This window comes from Lissotriton helveticus, chromosome 4_1, assembly GCF_964261635.1.
Source record: "Lissotriton helveticus chromosome 4_1, aLisHel1.1, whole genome shotgun sequence".
Classification (NCBI taxonomy): Eukaryota; Metazoa; Chordata; class Amphibia; order Caudata; family Salamandridae; genus Lissotriton; species Lissotriton helveticus.
The window spans coordinates 1,331,356,962-1,331,377,670 of record NC_136063.1 but is presented as its reverse complement, the minus strand read 5'-3'; positions in this window follow the sequence as shown (position 1 = coordinate 1,331,377,670).

Sequence of the window (20,709 nt, the reverse complement as noted above, 5' to 3'; positions counted from 1 at the left end):
CGAGTTCAGTTGCTAATCTAACTGCCTCTCTTTCATCCTCATTGTCTGACATTTTACTGTCCAAAAGGTTTTTTCTTTTGTTTGCAGATCAGGTTTCTTATGGAAACAAAGATTAGATGCACAATATTTTGGAACCGTGTATCCTTCAACGTTGACTTGTACCTAGAACCATACATAGGAGTTCCCTCCTGCGAGGTCTGGCGGATATAACCTTTCACCCACTCCAGACGTCTTTGGAGTATTTGGGAAAAGGGGTCTGAATGAGAAAGCACGACTGAGTTACTCTACATGTCTTACGTTAGTTTTATCGCCCTTTCCAAACGCGTTGGGCGCCATGTAGTGTAGTTCCTATCATCCCAATAGGCTCTGCGCATTGGAATAATACCTACAGCAGTAAAGGCCTAGACCAGACGTTAACTAGGTCTACTACTGTCGATACTAGACTTAAAGTTTTGGGTTTGCCAGCTTAGCTCAGAGTTCACTAGAAACTTTCTCGAATGTTCAAGGAGGACTTAACTTCCCTGATTAGACAAGAAGGGATTTAGTTTCTGACAACCATAGAACATGACAACTTTGCTCTCCCCTAATCAAGAGTATATCTCGAGAGTCGTGTGAACAAAAGGCAATTTATTTTACTCAGTCAGTACGTGCATTCTTAGTCTCATCAGATTGTAGAGAAAAGGAAGAGACGGGCGTGTTCAATAAAAAGGTGTTATTTATTGATCAGTCTCTTTTCTCATACAAGAGAAATGGATCGATATTATTGCAATACTTATAGTTAAGTAAAGTGCATACATTAAAAGCAATAGTATAAAATAATACTGTAAAAACATTGATATGGTTTCTAAGCCATAAGATGTTTTAAAATGAATAAAATATATTATATACACATATACATTTGACTAAACGTACTCAACTGGTGTTTCTAAATACGCCTACCCCGTGTACCTGACCTAAGCCTAATACGTGGGCGGGAATAGAAAGTTACAGTTTAAGTTAAGTTTGTTTTTGCCAAGTGAATAACTAAAGAATTCTCTGTGAGGGGTTATTCAGTTCTGTACCTGGAATCTAGGTTGAATGAGGGATGGTATCTCTCGTCTCTGGTCTCAATATTCCAGGCTGCCTGCGAGGGCTACCCAGAAACGCCGGTGCTGGATTTCTCGGCAGGAGAAAGCAGCTTCTCTCAGCGCGTCAGGAAGGCGGGGCTGCGCCAGCGGGGTCTGCTCTGCTCTTCGCTTCGGCAAGTATGGCTGCTCCGTCTCGTCACCACGCGTGTGTTTGCATAGGGCAATATCGGTAATATTTATACCTTTAAGGTGCCGAGATTGACGTAAGGATGGACATAGATACGTCAATAAGGATGTCATACGACTTGCTCGTTAGCACATTCTTTTACTGAAGTTCTCGGTGAAATCAAAACAATGGCCGCAGGGTTTTGCCCAGGTTGTCATAGGTTTGATTTGTTATGAGAACTCCGTATGCCTTATCAGGGGCTGGAGGAATATCGCTTGTCTAATTAGATTGCAAGCGTTATGACCTAATCAGATAACACGTTCCTGTGCCGTAGTGTGACTGCGTCAGATAACGGTATCTGCATCATGGGGGTTTTCTGCCTCATGGGCTGACTGCTAGTTAACTTGTTGGTTTGTTTAACCAGAATAGGGTCAGGAATGGGGGGATCGATTCAGAACCTATAGGAATACATCACAACATATCTGCCAGGGTCAGTAGTAACCGAGTGACACTTAAAACGGACTGCTTATGTATAGTATGGCAGTGCCCCATGCGTAGTTGCTGGAATTTGCGAAAAACCTATTCGGGACCCAAGTGGAGGCAAACCTGACGTGATCGCCAGTAGGGAGGTGCGTTTCCTGCAAGAAGGCAGCATCCACCCCATGTCTGAGCAAATAATGAACCACCTGACGTTTTTTGCGCGTGTCATTTAAGCGCAGACATCCACGTCGCTAGTGTGACACTTGAAGGATCAGCGTTGTAACCTAATTGCGCCATTTCAAAGAGTACCAATTATGTGCAGTACAGAACCAAGTATATTGCCCATCTATTGTGAACTGAGAAAAAAGAACTAAAGCTACAGTGCAATGCAATGCGAACAATAAACCCTGCCCTCCTCCCCCACCCAGCCTGCCCGCCCATCTCAAGAGGCAATACCAACTGCATAACAACGTGCAACAGTACCAATGAGATTTCAAAACCAGAATGAGTGTAACAATCGTGGTACAGTCTGATATCACCAAAGTGGGGGGGGGGGGGCGTTCGCTCTCCAATGGCCTAGTAACCCAAATGATCATTATATTCAACATATGGAGTCCCGGCTGTCCTTTCAACATAGTACATGTGCGGCATAGTGGAAAAGGTCCGCCAGCAACAGTCAGCCATGCCTAGAGTTCGAAAACAAATCCACACTGACCGCTGAGCCACTGTGCGGAGGTGAGGGGGTGTCCATTTCTGTGGGGCACTTGTTGTTTTGCTTATAATTGTGGCAAAATTCTTGAACTTCTGTAGGATTTTCAAAGAAACGTACCCGGCCATTCACCTCTATCCTCGGTCCGGCCGGGTATATCATGCCGTATTTCAGCCCTGAGTTCTTCAGCGTTGCCTTCACCCCCATGTATTTCCTCCAAGTATCTTGAACCATGGCGGTAAAATCTGGGTACAGCGACAGTCTGGAACCCTGCTAGGAGAGTTCGCCTTGTTCCTGTGCCAGTCTAAGTGCTGTGTCTCTGTCCGGAAAGTTCATTATGTGCGCTATGATGAGTCTGGGTGGGTAACCCGGGTTGAGGTGGGGGCCCAACGACCTGTGGATGCACTCCACCACGTGAGGATCGTTTCTACTAATGTGTCCATGCGTTTCACAGCTGTAGACTCCGGCAAACCCATCATGCAAATGTTATTGCGCCGACTGGGCGCCTCCAAATCTTCGTTCTTCAACGCGACTTCCTTCAGGATCTTTTCCATGCGTTCCAGCCTCTTCATCGATTGCCCCATTCCATTCTCCAGGTCTGATGTGCGGGACTCTACAACATCAAGTCGTCTTCATGCACTTGGATCTTGGCTCCCAGTTCCGATATGTTTTTCTCAAGGGAGTCGAAGCGGACATCCAGCGCCCTAAACCCGGCCCTCATTTCCAGCAGTAGTGGGTGTAACTGGTGCAGGTCCTCTGCTGAGGTTGACTGGGGTTGCCCACCGTCTGCCATGTCATTTGACTGGTCCCTGACAAAGTCTGCCAGCTTTTCAAAAGGGAGTACACGTTGCTTCGGATCTCTGCAGCCCATGCCGCTACTGGTCAGGTCGGATCACTGGCGGTGGCCAACTAGAATCCAATGGGCTTAGAAACCAATGGTATGGCGCAGGGGGGACACAGCAGGTCTTACAGAGCAAGGATCTGCCCTGCCGTCGCTACTTGCATGTTACTCTTGCAACAGGCCACGATGTTTACCCGGATGGGCCTCAAATGCCGTCAGCCTTGTCAGGTTCCCCACTCATAGGAAGTGCAGGGAACACACACCCAGGCTTCACCTGGGGGGTAATGATGAAGTGTCTCTCTTGTGTTTGTGTCCTCTTCAATAACAGCAAGCCTCATGCTTAAATAAGCAGCCAGCCGTATATGCAGGAAATGGGCCTGATTGCGAGCCGAGAAGCATGGAGAGGATCCCCGCCCCAGGCAGCCACAGAAATGTCAGGAGGGGGGGGAGGTGCCGCCCGTTCAATCCCAGTGCCAGCTTCCTGCTCCAATCCTGCTCTGATTGTCCTCGCCCCGGGGGGGCTGCAAGCATGTAGTAGTAGGGCCGGTGCCAGCTCCGCGCGCCCAAGGACCAGTTGCTGCTTCCCCGCAATCGTGGGAGCCAGCGGGCACCGGAGCAGCTGAGTGCATCACGCAGGAGGCCCGGGGGGTCCCTCTCACAGCTGGGGGGCTCCGAGGGTAGATGTCAGGTCCCCAGGTGCATCGAGGGAGGTCCCTCACTCACCATACTCCCCTTGCGCCAATCAGGTGCTGCTGCGCCGCGTCACTCCGACCTCCACCCCTGCCAGGATCTGCTTCGCCGCCATTTTGCGAGGCGCCTCTGGGAACGATGGAGCCGTTGATCATCCGCCCACTGCTATTTAAGGCTTCCAGCCTGCCGCAGCCAGTGTCGGTGCGCCCTCAAGGTTTTCTCCATGGCATACCGGTGTTTTTGGCCACCATTGTTACGGGAAATGGACAAATTGGGGCTACGGCCGTGAGAGCTGCAGCTCCATGCGCCTATCCCGTACACAGCGTAGCTAGGCCCCCCTCCATTGCATATGCTTAATGTGTGCTGACAGTGTACATATGTGTGAGTTCATGCTTTTCAAGGGGCACACTTTACAAGGTGTGTCTCTTGTACTAAATTATTATGAGCACCCAATTGCATTTTTTAGCTTCCCCCAGGGATGCCACAAACTAGTGCTGCTATGGGGTCAGTGCACCCACATCTATGACAGCGTGACAGCGTAGCCTACTGGCAATCCGCACCATGTACCACAGTGCAGACAGCGGGCTGTGGGATATTTGGGAGGGTTATATTTTCCCTTGCAGACAAGTGCTTAGATTTTCTGCACACACCTGAAAGGCTTTGTATGGATGGCGCCATATGATTAGTCGAGTATAGGCCATTCATATTCAAGGTTCATACCCAACAGGAAAGTAACAGTGTCATAATTTTTGGGCCACATGATTGTCCGTCAAGCAAATAGTCCTATGCTAGATTACAATGCATGCTTCGGCGTGACCTTACACATACTGCTGGCTGTAAGGCTGTTAAATCATACCATAACTACACTCTGCATCAAGGCAGTGTTGGTTGTGTGTAGCAGTGGGTGTTCACATGAAACACTCATATAGTTTGACACTGAGGCAGGTGATGAGACTCATATGGACCTGACACAGTCTGAAACTTGACATACACCCCCGGTAGAGCCAGAACAAGGATGTATCAATTGATGTAACCTTGGCTCATCTGTTTCCATTTGTCCTGCTTGCTGTTGCTCACATTGGCCATGGAGAACTATTCATGAATGGTTATGTGCAGGGGAGTGTTGAGAGAACCTACCATATCATGTTGTGGTACACACACATCGGCTGTATAGCCTTGTGTGGGCCATGCACATTGCAATTGCACAAAGCTTTTAACACCAAGCATAGCCTATGATTTATGGATCACAAAGCCAGCTTGTCTAGCCACAACTAGTCAGGTGTAGGGCAATCATCAATATGTTTGCCATTGGAACCCATCACAATATGTTTCTAGGTTGTGTGGTTACTTGAGGTTTGTTGATGCTATACATTGAGACATGAACTTCCCTTGCACCCTGCTATTTTCTAGCGACATTGGAACATTATATCTTGGGACGCATCAGTGCACGGCATCTTGGCTGTATTGACCTTGCATTATGTGATTTCTGATGTTCAGTTGTTACATATACTGTATCTGAGTGTTGTAGCTTCACATTCGCTCTAAGACTACTGATATGAGTGAAGCCATTCTTTGTATCTGCGTGCAAAACAGCAACATGGTAAGCTACATTACTGCTTGTCCCATTGGCATCTTAACCTTGTGGGGCATGTTTGTCTACTTTGTCACTAGGTAGACACTGTTTCACTGTCAAAGTATAGTATCTAGCATTTGAATATGTGATATGAGATCTGTCATATGTGAATACACTTTTTGATGTAGCATATGTAGACTGTAGGTTTAGGACTGTGTTTGCATGTACATACTATGTGGATTACTTCACACTCATATTACTGTAAGTTGATCCTACTATCATCCATACATTTCTCAGTTTCACAGGTCAGGTATAAATCATATGCCTCGTGACCATGAGATTTACCTGTGGACACACAGACTAAAGAAAGGGAATCCCTTACTTCAACACAGAGTTTGGACATAGCATTTCACCCAGTGTTGTATTTGCAAGGCTCTTTCAAACAATTGAATGCACACACAGGGCATCCTTCAGTAGTTTTTGCCACAGGGTATCAATGGATGTCACCTGGAATGTACCATATTGCTAACATTAAGGACATCCATGGTTTGTCCGCATACACACCACCACATATTAGTGACTATCGCCAACACCCCCCCTTGCACCATAAAGTACGTGTATCAGCGATTTGTCCTCAGATAACATAATGCTTTAAGGGACACATTCCTGCACTAAAATCAAACAATGTATGCAATTTCCTCATTCTATGTGTGCTGCGGAATGAAGGACACATAAAAATTGGACATGACAAACAGACATGTAATTATGTATCCTCATTTCACCGCCCCTTGTGAGGCACACTATTTGCAATAGTGCCAGGGTCCCTGATACTTACATATATGGAAATGTGTGAGAACTTCACTGCTGTTGCATGGGAAAAGTACTGCAAGGCCCATGGAACATATCCTTACCGTAGGGCGAATCAATGCAGCATTTTGCTCTGGCTGGCCTTTCTGCATATCTATGAGGCCATGCAAGGGCACACAGGCCTCCTTGATATGTGTTGAAGACCTACTCTACCAGGACATCATGAACAGTGATGCTCCAGCAGCACAGTTCACTCGTACATGTGGCCCACAGTGGTATAGGCAGTCTCAACAAGTGTGACTTGTTAGGATTGTGTTGCTCATATGCCATGTAGTATGGTGCAAGTATATAAGCCCACACCTAAAACATATGCACTGTCTCATTCAACCCAACAATAATATGACAACATATTCCAACATATTTGACTGTCATGAGGTCTGTCTTGGGCTTCAGAAGAACTTACCAAACAGTAAACCATTCCCATATGTCCCATTCTGAAAGTGCTCATTGATGAAAGAATCATGAGCACTGCCTGAGTCCTTTGCGAGGAAATTGATGAAGAGACCCAGATGGTCCACCATTGCCTGTACATTCATGTAATGTGTGTGCTTCATATTGCAGTACAAGTGTGATGTAGCCGCTGGAGGCACAAGTTGCACATGTGTGTGCAGTCCATTGCCCCCAACAAATCCTGCAGTTTCATAAAAGCCTTGCTTGTTTTCCTGTTGTTTCTGCTTTGTGTTGGAGAAGATGACTGGGGCTTATGATGGCATCCAGGACGGAGAGGATGAATGCTGCGAAGGACTGCTGGGATACTTCTGCCAATCTGGCTGCGGTGGGTTGGAAAGTTGCTGAAGCCAGCATCTGTGAGACAGCCAATGGCTTGGCTTGCGACGGATGCTGGTGCACTGCTGCAATGGTGGCTGCAGCCTTCGTTCAATCTGGTGCTGGAGGTAGACAAAGGACTCCCTCCTGAGCCTGTAATGGGCAGTGATGGCCTCCTTCATGAGGTCAATGATAGTAATCCTCTGGTGGTATGTATTCCCCCTTCTCCTGCTCTGCAGCTGTTGTAATGATGGAGGTGGTGGTAGTCATGGTGGTCTTCTTGGTGCTCCGAGTTGCTGTAGGAGTTGGTCCATGGTGCCGGTGAGCTTGCCAGAGTGATTTGAGTATGTTCTACTTTTATACTAGTGGATATACATCATTTTTATACCTGGTTTGCTGTAGCTGTAAATCTTGATTCTATTGGGACTTTGCACATCTTTTGCAAAAGTAACATCATTTTCCTGAATCGTAAATATAGCAGCTTCAGTTTTGCTTCTCTTTTTAAGGGGGAGCACGTACCTTGTATATCATTATCGCGATCTGCTGCATCTGGATTAGGCACTGTGAAAAATAGGCACAGGAGTGGTAAAAGTGACACTGAAGATGTCTGACATCACTTTGTAAATATGGCACCAAAAAAAAAGCTGCTGCAGCATTAAATAAATGTCGCAGCCGCAGTGCTAGCTACTTGTAAATATGCCCGGAGTCTTTCTAAATGTTAAATTCTGACACTGTAGACATATCATAGTAAAACAAATCTCAATGATTGTACTCACCAGAAGAGGGAAACAGCTCATGTCCATGCCATAGAGGCCCCTGGAGGAAAGACAACATATAACAAAGGACATCTATGCATTTTCCTATTTAATTTGTTTTATGTGCCTTTGATCACAAAAATATGGAACTGCAGAACACCTGTTCCGCAGCAAACACTACTGGCAATCCATTAATGAGGAAGTTGTAGGTATCATCAGGGGCTGCTTCACTGATTTGAATGCTGCTTTATATGGAAGCACACACAGCAGCTCTATATTTCATCAGTCATCCCTGGCATGTCAGTTGTTTGTTGGAGATTTGGGTGACATTTTGCTCATCAGCAACTTCTAACAACTAACACTGTAAGCTCATGCATATAGGGGATACTATCTCCAGGTGGTGGTAGGTGGTGGATTGGGCAACAACCCACACTATTAAAAGTTGAATAGAACATGTGAAATGTTCATATTTGTGCTAATAAACAATATTATGTAAGTTATGGTTGAGTAAAAAAAGATCCTCTACATTAAAGTAAAATTGTTAGGGTGCAACAGACAAAGGGGCATATTTACTAAAAAATGTTGGAATGCGGAGCAACGCCAAATTTGGCAGTGCTGCACCCTGACATGTCCAAAACACAGGGATGCGGCGTATTGACTACAATGTGGTGCACCATTAATTTATTTTTATTTTATTGATAAAGTTTTATATAGCGTGAACATGACCCAAGAGGGTATCAGAGTGCTTTACAACATGTCAGAAAGGAAGAAATAGTAAAACATACCATAAAATCACAAGCTAATCAAGATGTGGTGGGTCTCAAAAAGAGGCAAGAGGCCACCTATAGGACCAAGCCATCACAAAATATACAAGAACATAGGAGTCCAGAATTATACCTGGGTATAGCAAATGTGTAAGGCTACTAAGGTGCAAGAGCCTTAGAGCAAGAACTTGTTCATTTGTAGCACTTTGACTTCCTTTTTAAATGATAGAGGTAAGGGGTTCAGTCCTTTTTCAGGAGGCAGGGAGTTCCAGATTCTCGGGGAAATGCCTCAGAAAGCTCAATTGTATGTTTTCTTTTTACAGAATTTCTTTGTTTTCAGCAATAAAGTGCTCAAGCTTCTAGAAGATGCAGACCCCTGTGTTTTCCTTTGTGCTGGCACTTCTATATGCTTCCTAGCACCAATGCAGGAGTCCTTGCACCATAGTGCGAGGGTGCCTGCATTACATCGAATGATTGTTTATGTTCAGGAAGGTGTCGCTTCCTGCACATAAGCAATCGATAATGGTGATTTACTTTTTCTATGTGTGCTGTTGAATGCAGCACACATAGAAGTATCTACTTGTCATTATTTAATGATTGTTTATGAGCAAGAAGGGACACCTTCCTGCAATGGGGGTGGAGCGGTGTGACCCAACGCCAATACAAGCCACCCACTCAACGTCCCATGTCTCATGTGGCTGTCTGCACCCCAGTGGGCAGATTTTGGATAAACCTCACAATTTGCCTCTCATGGGAGTAGAAAGACAGTGAGGGCTCCTGGGATAGAGGGATGCATCCCGATAAAGGGTTTGATTATGATGGCGGTGAATCCGCATCCTCCGGGCCGGTGGAAGCCACCGCCGACCCAGAGGATGCGGATTCACCGCCACGGTCCTTGAAAACACCCACCGCCAGATTAGGATGGCGGTGGGTTCAGCGGTGGATGGCAGGTCCATCCTCCACTGATCCGCAGGGTTTTGACCGCTATTTGGTGGCGGTGTCTGCAAGACACCGTCAGCCAAATTAGGATGCATGTGGAAACATGCTTTTCCGCGGCGGTTTTTCCGCCGTGGAAAAGCATGTGGACCTTTGCTTCTGGGGGCCCCTTGCGGGCCCCCAGGGTGAAGGGGGGGTGCGGGTGCACATGGGGGGTACCTATGATACCCCCCTGCATTTGCATGCACAAAATGGCAGGCACCGTGCGGTGCCTGCCGCTTTGTGCCTGCAAATGCAATGCATGCATATTTAACATTGCGGCGGGTGCTGCTTTAAGCAGCACCCGCAGCAATGTTAAAGATACGCGATGTGACCGCCAGGGTGGCGGTCACATCCTAATTGGTATGGAGGGAACGCCGCTGCCCTTGCGGACGGTCCCTCCACCTCGGGGGTGGCGGACGGACGCAAGTCCGTTCGCCATCCTAATCGACCACTAAATATGGGCCAGACCCTCAACTTTTTTCTCACACAAATGTTGCTGGTGACTAGAGGTGCTTCCTGATTCCTATTATCAAACTGATGACAAATAAATCTGCCCCCAATAGGGGGACAGAGGACTATATTAGCCCATGGGGTGTAAGGGTGCAGCGCAATACCTACAAAGGCTGGTTCCCATCACACACATAGTTAGATAAGTAATCTCTGGAGTGTAGTGGTTCTTTTTGCCAACCAGGGACGGCAATTTGTGGGTAAACTCTTCAATCTGAAAACTAGGAGACAGACAGAGAGTGTGAGGCCTTAGAATGAAGTTGTGAACATAATAATTGATATTAAAAAATCCAATCCCTATACCAATAGGAGCTGGCCTCCATGACTCCATATGTACTGAACAAATAATTCTTGGTTTCTAGTAGTGCTTTCTTTCCCGTTGAATGTGCCAATCGTGGCTAAACTACACATTCAGCCTTACAGAAGGTCAGCAAGACTGTATGGACCCCTGTGCTCAAGGGGTGTGACCTGATACCATTATGGGCTAGACCCATCTGTATTGGCTATTCCCTTTGGCTCCACCCCTTTTCTCTGAAAAAAGTTCCGGGGAGAGTCCAGCAGTGCTTTCTGTCATCCTGGGCCGGACAGAAAGGAACACCCCAATATGCCTCCCACATTGGGGAGCAGATTTTTGGAACATTTAATAAGGGGGAGTAATTGACAATACCTGGGGTTAGTGTCTAGTGGGTGGATCCATGCTTAGGGATCACCCTCCTGCAGCCCTCCCCGATCAGGGATCCACCATGGAGAAGTACCATGAAAAAGGGGTGATTCTCCCCTTTAAAACAACTGTAACTTTCTTTTTATAATCTATTCTCACAAGCAGAGTTTTGTCCCTAAAAAACAATAACAATTAGAGTAGCTGACACTGAACGATTCTAGCTGCGTTCAGATATTGTTTGACTTCAGTTTGCCATCCACTCTGATTGTCGTTCAAACCCCCCAAAAACTCTTAGGGCCGATTTTCAAAACTCTTGCGCTGGTTTAGCGTCACAAAAGTGTTTTGTTTTGCTATTTTCTTTCCAGAGCAAAACTTGTTTTGAGCTGGAAAGTACCCTGTAAGCAGCGCAAAGCAGCGCCAAGCAGTGGTTCGCATTACTTTCGCCGAGGGGGCGTGACATGGGTGGTACATGGGCGTTCCCATTCAACCACCCATGCTTTTTGACGCTAAACCATATTTACAAAGATTTGTAAACATGGTTTTGCGCCAAAAGTTAACGCCCCTTCAAAGGAGGCACAAATAAAACTCTTCTCCTGCAGTTTGAGGTGAGTGCTTGAAGAGGGAATGCCTCTGGTGCAAGCACCAGCATGACTCCCTGCCCCTGGTGCGAGCATTCGACCTCTGACCTTTTAGGGTTAAGGTAAAAATAGTCACACATTTGTAGACATTGCCAACATCTATGAATTAAATTAAACAAATATACTAATAACTGATACACACATATAGACATTAAAATATATACATTATTGAGTAATTTAAAAAACATATATCTAGCACAATTCGGGCGAATCTTATTATAACCTATTCATAAATATTGCCTGACATAAGTACTGTGCCCTAAATAATGCTTACAAACATATCTTCCTATCGACTTTCCATTATTAATCACAATTGTGCGATATATTTATAAATGACATTTGGGACAAGACACAATATAAGACACAATATGTCCCATACAAGCACACACACGAAAAGATACATATCAAAACTGTAGCTGATATCTGTGGCCCACAATCTATTAAAGCACACGGGGCAGGGGGCAAGGCCCAAGGTGTAGGCTCTATTCATGTGTGAGCATTACTAATATTTGTTGTGTGTATATTATGTTCTATGGGTGATTCCAGTGTCCCTATTGTTTCCAATTCATAGTTCTTCATAGAGGCCGAGCTCTCTGCCTACGCTATGCATGACTATATAAGATGAATGTATGCTTACAATACAACCATAATGTTACTATTTGTAACTTTACAGTCATATTATGGGTTGTATGTGGCGCTTCCTGAAAGTGGTGGGGGCACACATACTCATTACTACTAGATGAACATTTCTGCTCGAAGTTCCTGATTTATATTAAGGCATAGATGTACACCTTGGCATAGGCATAAATCTACATTTTCAGAAATGTTCTCTTGTAGATTTACCTTTGGGAAATTGGCCCTATATTTATTCCTTTCAACATACAGATTAGGGAATGTTTTAAACGGACATGTGCCCTTTAGGAAAGGGCTAAAGAGCCTTCTTTTTTTTTGGAAAAAAAAGGTTTTATTAACATTTTCGGCACGTACCAATTATCAAACGATTCATGGTTTTCATGTAAATGTATTTATATAGTGCAAATCACCGACCCGGTATCTAAGCACTTGCTTAGGGAACCCGTCCTGGTATTCCCCTGTGAGATACCCCGGCAGGGTATCCACAAGGTGAAAGCCAGGCATCCCGCCGCGAGGGGCCATAGTGGAGATTAAGCAAGCTTTCACCTTGTGGATACCCTGTCGCAGAGTGTGACCCCGTGAGTCGAGTAGGCACCGGAGCGAGAATTGTCGAGTCCGTGGAATTTTTGAGCCCGAGACCCACCGAGGCGGGGAATCGAACCCTGGCCCACGGCCGATCTCAGCTTCCGGGTCTGCCGCCTCTAACCACTGAGCCACGCTTCTCCACTTCTCTTCATGTGCATTCTCATAATACATACGTTCTGTACCGACAGTTCACTTTAACATGCCTGCTCTGTAAGCTACAAATCTCGCCATTTCAAACTTCAGACCCTTTTAACTTCCTCAACTTGAATACAGCGAGCCATGTACTTATGTCATGTCCTTATTGTGAATTTGTGCTGAGCCAGAGGGACGGACAGTTTTTTGTTATTGACACAAGATTCGGTGTTTCCTGTCTATCCAGCCCGCAAACTCATTTGTTCAACTGCTTTCCAAACTCCTTTTTCAATCTGAGTGATCAAGAAAGCTTCCTTGGATTTTACCAGTTAAAACACTAAATAAAAGCTACCAGGGTTGAGGTGCCAAATCAAGTTCAAGTTCAAAGTGCTTTATTCGAGTTTTACTCATAAAAGCAGGACATACAAACATATAATAAAAAACGATTAAATTTACAGAGTCAATTTAGACAAAGCACATACACAATATAAACATTTTAAAAAAGTATGACACCTTACAAAATTTAAACAATTAAAAAGACTATGACACATCATATATACAGGTGCAAAGATCATTACTATTAAAAGAGCCAGAGGAATAATAATCATAATGACAATGTGAGAATCCTCTAAAATCCATAGCATTAAAAGTTTTAACCGATGATACGTTAAATAAACATTAGCAAAAAATAGACAAAAATCTAGCAGTCTCTGATCAGCTAAAAATTACAGAGAATAAACAGTTAGTTTAGCAGTCTCTGGACTATTAATAAACAGTTACAGAGAATAGACATTTGTCTAGCAGTCACTGAACAATTTGGTAGTGGGTAATTAACTTACCAACAGTCTCTGCCTTAAGACCCATGCCCACCCCAAATACTTTGCAATGGCAATATTGATCCAATCTTCAGTAGTGGATTTTACAATACGCAACGCCACCATGCTACTTTTTGTGCCTAAGTTCCTACACATAGGAGCCAACCAGACACGCCTTGGAACAGAATATACTGGGCAACAAAACAAAAAGTGACCTAGAGTTTCATTTCCTACCCCACAGACTGGGCAAGTGGCTACGCCCCCAGATTTCCATTTAGATGTTAATTTACGAAGAGGGAGCGAGCCTGCCCTCAGTTGGAATAACAGTTTTCTGTCCATGGGGATCGTGATGTAATCCCAATACTTTTCATAGTTGGGATACATCTTGATTTCTAGGAAACTGGTGGTCAAGGTCCCACTATTAGTACTAAGCATGCTCCTATTGGCAACATATTCCCCAAAAATGTTTTTTAAAGCGATCTTAGTGGGGAATAAAGCCTCAGCAGGATCGGTCCATAGAGCATTTAGTCCTAAGTTGGACAATTCAGTTTTTAATGTTTTAAACCATCTGATTTTATGGTAATGGTCAGCTTTAATAACATCAATGAACCCATCCGCGTAGTGAGAGAGCTCTGGCGTGGTCCAAAGTCTACGCCAGAATAGAATCGGTCGTAATTTAGCCTTTTCCGAAATTTCTCTCCTTCCTAACTCATAACGCAGGGGCAATAGCGGACTGCTCTGTGGGGTACCTGTTAACAGCCTAAGAAATTTATTTTCTGATATTTGGAGCTCTTGGAGATTTTCATTCCCCCAAAGCTCCGCGCCATACAAAGCAGACCCAATTGCTTTTGCCTCGTATATTATCAAGGGGGGTTTGATAGGTTTTGTCAGTGATTTCCTATCCTTGATAATAGTGCCAGCTAGCTGCTTGTGCCTCAGTATAGCAATATTAAGGTGTTGTTGCCACTTATTGTCATTGGAGATAAGAATCCCCAAATAAGTGAAAGATTTTACAACTTCCAGAATGCGACCACTCATGGAAATATTTGATTTAAAATTTCTATGTGGATTAAAAGCCATGAGTTTTGTTTTGGACGCATTCACTTCCAGACCGTGATCAACACAGAACTCATCAAATATTGCCAATGCCTTTTGCAGACCACTTGGTGTTTTTGATAAAATTAAAGTATCATCGGCGAACATTAAAATAGGGACTTTCTCACCTGCCAAGGAAGGGGCATCCACAGCCCGAGTTTGCATGCGGGCAACTACACCATTAATAAAAAGGGTGAACAAAGTAGGGGCCATTGAACAACCCTGTCGAACCCCGCGCTCTACGGGAAATTCGGCAGTGTCATTCCCATAACCTCCCCAGCGTATCCTAGCATAGGTGCCCTCATGCAAACGCATAATTAAAGTCAACAAGTCCCCAGGGACCCCTAGTGTCTCTAGCACTTCCCACAGTTTAGCCCTAGGTACCAGGTCGAAGGCAGCCCGCAGGTCAACAAAAGCTGCATACAGGCTACCTCCGCCTAGCACCACGGTCTTCCACTGTATCAGTTGGAAACGAAAGACTTGATCCACAGTGCTGGTTGCCCTGCGAAATCCAGCCTGGAAGGGGGATAAGATGTTGTTATCATCAATCCAATCTAGCAACCTATTGACAATTACTCGCCCCACCACCTTCTGGATAGTATCAATTAAACTAATGGGGCGATAATTACCAGGCTGAGCTCGATCTCCCTTCTTATATATAGGGATAATTACAGCACCCCGCCAGGTTACTGGGATGTCTGCACCTCTGGTGATATAATTTATTAACAGATAAATGTATTTGCACCATTTTTCAGTGTCATTCAAAAAAACATCTGCCGGAACCCCGTCAATACCAGGAGCCCGCCCACTTCGAACAGTATTAAGAGCAGTGACTATTTCGCTTTGCGTGAAGATGTCCTCCTCTGCTGGTAAAGAAGGCATACATCTTCTATCTACTGCCTGGTCTCTAGAAGCATACTGTTCACAAAAGAACTTGACCCAAGCATCCTGAGGGACATTATTAGAACTAGCCTCTTCTAACCTGTCATGTCCCCATTTGACTAAATGCCAAAATAACCTAGAGTCCTTACGGTCACTTGCACTTTTTAAGTTATTCCAATGTGCCTCATCCCAATCTTTTTTCGCTTTTGCTATGCACTGTTTGTATTGCTTCCTGGCTAATCTAATAACCTCTAGATTTTTCTTTTTAATTGCATCACCCAAGAATGTTCTTGCCACCCTACATTCGTGATTGTACCATCTTGCTGCTCTATAGGTGCAGATCCGCCTTTTATTTACCGGTTTCAGAAAGTGGCATTTGATTTCATTAAAAAGAGCTTCATGGACCTTGGTAACAGTGTTTTTGCTAAAGGGGAGCGCAACCTCACCCTCAAGGGCCATGATAGCCTTATCAGTTGCCATACTTATTTTTTCTAGAACCAGCTGATCTGTTTTAACACTAGTCCACCTTAGCCTGCGTAAATCATTAGTTGGCACAATCATTGGGGGTAAAGGATCAGCAAAAATACTAGGTGCAATAACATCAAACAGACACAGTTTATGGAGAACACATAGGGGGTTATGGTCACTCTCAGGCCTTTCCTTGACCTCCATATCAATAATAGATGACCATAAGGACATACTGCATATAACGTAGTCAATGCGGCTCTCGGATCTGCCATTATTAAAAGTCATGGCAGGCGCTCTGTCTGACTTAGTACGACCATTCAAAGCCCTTAACCCGTGTTCGAGGCACATAGCATTTAAACCTAGAACATCCTCAGTCCAACGAGTTATTGGGATTGAATCAAGTGGGGGGATGTCCCAGATCTTATCTTCCTCCGCACCTAAAAAAGCCTCACCAGTATCAAGGGGTTCAAAGGTACGATTTAGGTCACCCGCCAGTATAATATTATTCCCAGAGGAGTGAGTGTCTAGGAGATTATACAGAGACGATAGGACTTCAGATTTACCTCCACTTCCTCCTCTAGCATATATATTATAAATGTCAATGGAGGTGGATGAGTCCCTCGTAAGTCTAATAAGCTGTATATCTTTAAAGTTAAGCTCCAGGTTTTTTACTACAATCCTCAGGGACTGGCGGACCCATATAGTGAGACCCCCCATCGGTCTCCCTTTGGGGCCCTTGGAAGCTGGTACGTAAAAGTTCAAGTACCCCAAAGCAAAGACAGGATCACAGGCCCATGTTTCTTGAAAAATGCAAACATCGTACTTACTGACAAACCCAAACCATTCTCCACAGTCCATTTTGGAACTAAGCCCAGCTATATTCCAGGATAATAAATTCCCGGAGGCTCGTACCGTACTTATTACAGAACTGTAATCAGACCCATTCAACTCTGCATCAACAGTAGCATTAACATTTTTGTTTGCAGGAAGTAGACCTACTGCAGCATCAAGATTACATAGCTCATTTGGTGCACCTGTAACTCGACTATGCCCCCGGTTATACAAGCATCTGAACAAATTTCTAGCAGGGGCAAACAGCTAATTGTTTGTCAATCACAAGCATCTAAATTGGAAAGGGCAGAAAATCTGTTTTCCAGACCTAGACCCCACTCAACGGAGCCAAAATTCTTACTGCCCCTTTTGGGTATAACATTCCATTTTGTTCTTAGAGTGCTTGGATTGGGGCCTCTGCCTTTTCGGGGATAGAAAAAGTCTAGAGTCAATGGAACAATAGAAGTAGATCGTCTCTGCGGCGGAAAAATATGAGGCAAGATGTTTGGTAGAACCTCAGGCTCAGAAAGATTGAGGACTACACAGTCTCCCTTGAACTTTTTTTCCTTATTCCCGATCCACTCAACTCTTCTTGCATTTACCAGTTCCTCTGCTAGTTGCTGTTTGCCCCACGGAGATATGGACATGTTATCAGATAGCCAAGATAAGGATTTATTAAGAAGTGATGATGTTGATTCAACTTCACCAGAAACTAAAGGAGGCACATTAGCTAGTACAAGAACTAATGGTGAGGCTTCCACCACCAGCTCAAATGACCCTTGCGCAGTATTGGGTTCACCAATAAGAGGGACAGAGGGTACAGCACCATGGGTATCATCCGTTGTATTTATCAATGGGGCCATTAGGAGGTTTGGGACAACAGTAGAAGTCAGTCCATTAGATTTGATCGATTGAATTTCGCTCACCAAGGGTTGAACACTAGAGGTAATAACTTCTGGGAGTTTTCCCACCTCTCCCAGGGTTTTTCCAAGTAAACCTTCCAGTTTGGATACCTCTGCGGATAGTTTATCAATTTTACTTATCAAAGGTTTAACTATCCCTTTGATTTTTGTGTCCATCAAACTGCAAAATTTCTGGAATTGAGCATTGGAGAAGGTCACGTAAGTTTCATCAGACGAATCGTCCGCCTCCTCATCAAAATTTTTCCTTGGTGGCGTAGCAATTTTATTTTTGGCTGACCTTAGTCCCCCCCGTTTTTGTATAGCTTTCCTTTTGCCCCCAGTAACCCTCGGTGCTGGAATAGGAACAGATTTTACGATGCTGGACTCACTGGTTGAAGGGGTCACAGTCACTGCTTCATGTTCATTGTTATCTGCAGTACTGGCTACTATACCACTGGGCTGGATGGTAACAGAGTCCTGAGCAGAAGCATGAGCCACACCAGAGAGGCTACTGTTTAGCAGATCAAAGGAATCCTCAGTCTCTTTGTCTGGTAGTGGAGATTGTGTGGATGAATCTAAGCCCAAAGAAGACCTTCTATCGCTATTTATCCTAGTCACTACTTGGACAAGGTAGTTCTCCATGGTGTTTGTAACAGGGGTTAACTTTCTACCAGGCATGTGTGCAATGATGTAAAAACGTAGTGCAGAATCAAGGCTCAAAACAAAATGAGGGGTAATAATTATACCTGTGGGTCGATGGATCAGGAACGCAGCAATCCTCTGCGGGCCTATAGGAAGTTGTGCAGAGTCCCTGGCCCAACCCAACCTTGGCCGACCTCGGACGGCCTCAGACGGCCCGCCCTTTGCCCGGGCTTCTCCCGCGCGCGACTCGCGTGTGCGAGAGGCGCTCCCTGCTAATGAGGCGCCTCCTGGCGCGTAGCCGTCGTCACACCCGCCGCGTCCACCCCCGGGGCAGCTGGGTGATGTAGTTCCCCAGCTGCTGCTGCACCGGGTGGACGGCGGTGGATGGCGGTGTGAGCGCTGGTGTGGGCGCTGGTGAAATGCGCGCTGGCCGTTTCCCTCACGGCGCGGTTCTGAAGGTAAGCAGGGGTGAAATGCACAGCAAGTTGGCCGTTCCCCTCACGGCAGGTTATGCGGCGTTTAGAATGTCCCAAGAGCGCTTCGGCGCTCCCTGCTAATGAGGCGCCTCCTGGCGCGTAGCCGTCATCACACCCGCCGCGTCCACCCCCGGGGCAGCTGGGTGATGTAGTTCCCCAGCTGCTGCTGCACCGGGTGGACGGCGGTGGATGGCGGTGTGAGCGCTGGTGTGGGCGCTGGTGAAATGCGCGCTGGCCGTTTCCCTCACGGCGCGGTTCTGAAGGTAAGCAGGGGTGAAATGCACAGCAAGTTGGCCGTTCCCCTCACGGCAGGTTATGCGGCGTTTAGAATGCCAAATCATATTAACATTCCCTCCTCGCTCACCCCCTTTCCATGTTACATGTTTTTCAACCGACCTTGCCCTGATCATGCCACTTACATATTTTGATTGTTGTGAGCATTCTTTCTGGGAAATATAGGGCCTCATTTATGAAAAGTGATGCATCGCTGCGTGAAAACAGTGATGCGTCACTTTTTACAGCGCCCTCCTTGTGACACCAATGATGCGTCATATTTACAGTATGACGCATCATGGTGCAGGGAGTTACAGATACGTCAGTATTTCTGATGTATCTGTTTGCCGCAGAAGTGACGCATTGCTGGAGTGTGTCACAAAAGTGACGCAACTCCAGCAATGTGTCCTTTCACATGGGGCAAGCCCCATGTGAAAGGTCCTGCGTCAGTCTTACGCCTGCTGTGAGGAAGGCGTAAGAAATTGACGCATTTGTGTCCTAGAAGTGGCGCAGTGAAATCTTATAGATTTCACAGCGTCACTTCTATGACCCTTTCTTGCGTCGGAACGCCCCCCCCTGGATACATTATACCTGGCGCAGGGGTTTACAAAGTGATGCATCTACCTAGATGCGTCACTTTGTAAATATGGTGCAACAAGGCACACTTTTTATGCTGCTGGTGCCTCACAAAAAGTGACGCAGCGGCGGCGTAAAAGTGGCGCACGGCCTCATAAATGAGGCCCTTAGATGGGTGCCCATAAATACATAATTCTGTTTCGGTCTAAATGCCTTTTTCACTATCTGCTCTCTCATCCACATGACCTTCAGAGCTGACTATAAGTCAGCTCCGCCCGGAAATACCTCTCGGAATTCCACTCCACCTGATTCCAAGAGGGTCTTTTTTTCCACACCCTGTTTTTCTGGTTGTGAGAGAACCAGACCCAATTTTTCCTGCTAGTAAATCTGGGCTGAAAAATCGCATCAGACTTTGGCTGCAGCAGACAAGAATGATGTAGATAATTTCATTTATGCACTAGCGACGGCCACCATAAACAAAAGATGGTGGGGTGGTTGGGGTCAGAAATACATTATTTTTAACAAAACAATCTTGAATGTTGCCGCTGGCCGTCTCCAGTGTTGCGTCGCATTCGGTGACTCTCCTTTTCCGGGGTCCCAGCATCCCCTGGGACCGGATTCGTCTGAGCAGGCAGGAAAGACGCCCTGCTCATACCAGGGAGTTGGTGGGGTTTCTCCAGCCTGACTGCTCAATGTAGCTGGGCTGGAAAAAACCTAAGTGTGCCTGTGTGTTTTGGTCGGCCTGTGAGCATAGCACTCCTCTACCCCCCTTCCATGCCTAGGCCCGCCCCTCCCAACATTGCTGGCTAGGAGCTGGCAAATGCAAAATAAAACGATGCAAGAACATAATTTTATTTTAGATTTGCTTCCTCTGAGCCAGGCAACAGGGCAACGTTCCTCTGCCATGGCAGAGGAGCCGCCACTGTTATGCACGCTCT